Genomic DNA, 902 nt, shown 5'->3' on the forward strand with positions numbered 1-902 from the left:
CCTCCTGCTGGAATCGACCGGCGACCTTTCGCTTACTAAGTGAATGCTCTGCCCCTTAGCTAAGAAGGCTGGTGACCGCCGGTGCACAACCTGAGGTCACTTCATATGTCAAACACGTAAAACGCCAGCCCCAAATCAAGGAGGTGACGCAAGGAAGCCTTCTGCCGGAATCGGTCCGGCAACCTTTCGTTAACTAAGCGAACGCTCTGCCCTTAAGCCAAGAAGGCCGATGCCTATCGGCGCACAACCTAAGGCCACTCAACAGACTGAAGACGGTCAGATCTCGGTGGGTGATGGAAGCAAGTCGTCTGCCGGAATCGCACCGACGACCTTTCGCTTACAAAGCGAACGCTGTACCCCTAAGCTAAGAAGGCTGACGACTCCCGGGGGACAACCTGAGGCTATTTCACAGGCAGAAAACGCTGGCCGCCGCCCTGCACCGGCGTAACTGCACTACCTCGGGCCGATTTTACTACTGCCCCTATGCCGAACGAGATCAAGGCTACTGGTGGGCCGGACGAGACCCCTCATGTGTGCCCTGTTGCGCAGCCAGCTCAGCCGTGGAGGAAACGACACGTAGCAATGAAAAAATCTTCAAGAAGGCGCAATGGTTAGCAATGGTGCAATGGTTAGCACTGGAGACGACCCTCCGACCAGTGCCATGCCAGCGTCGGCCTCGAGACCCCAACTCCTGGCACCGCGCGAAATACGGTGGTCGCCCAAACAACGCCTCACAGGGGCTGGTCCCCACGCTGGCGTGTGGCGTGCTGTTGTACGCACTGACGACTGCCTCCAAGGTGTAACCCAGGTCGTAGCGGCCTTCCTGCCCCATGGCGGCCAGCGTTGCCTTCAGGCCTTGGTGAGACGACTCATTCAGCCAGTTGCCCTGCGGGCGGTAGGGT

General features: G+C 58.8%; 3 non-coding genes across 3 annotated transcripts; all 3 read right to left on the minus strand.

Moving 5' to 3' along the window:
* GNI_192010 lies at window positions 1–68 on the minus strand. The gene has a single exon. It is a non-coding gene; the product is annotated as a tRNA-Thr (tRNA).
* Window positions 69–155: 87 nt separating this feature from the next.
* GNI_192020 lies at window positions 156–227 on the minus strand. The gene has a single exon. It is a non-coding gene; the product is annotated as a tRNA-Thr (tRNA).
* Window positions 228–302: 75 nt separating this feature from the next.
* GNI_192030 lies at window positions 303–374 on the minus strand. The gene has a single exon. It is a non-coding gene; the product is annotated as a tRNA-Thr (tRNA).
* Between the last annotated feature and the right edge of the window lie 528 nt (window positions 375–902).

This window comes from Gregarina niphandrodes, assembly GCF_000223845.1.
Source record: "Gregarina niphandrodes unplaced genomic scaffold scaffold00085, whole genome shotgun sequence".
In the NCBI taxonomy this organism is placed as follows: Eukaryota; Apicomplexa; class Conoidasida; order Eugregarinorida; family Gregarinidae; genus Gregarina; species Gregarina niphandrodes.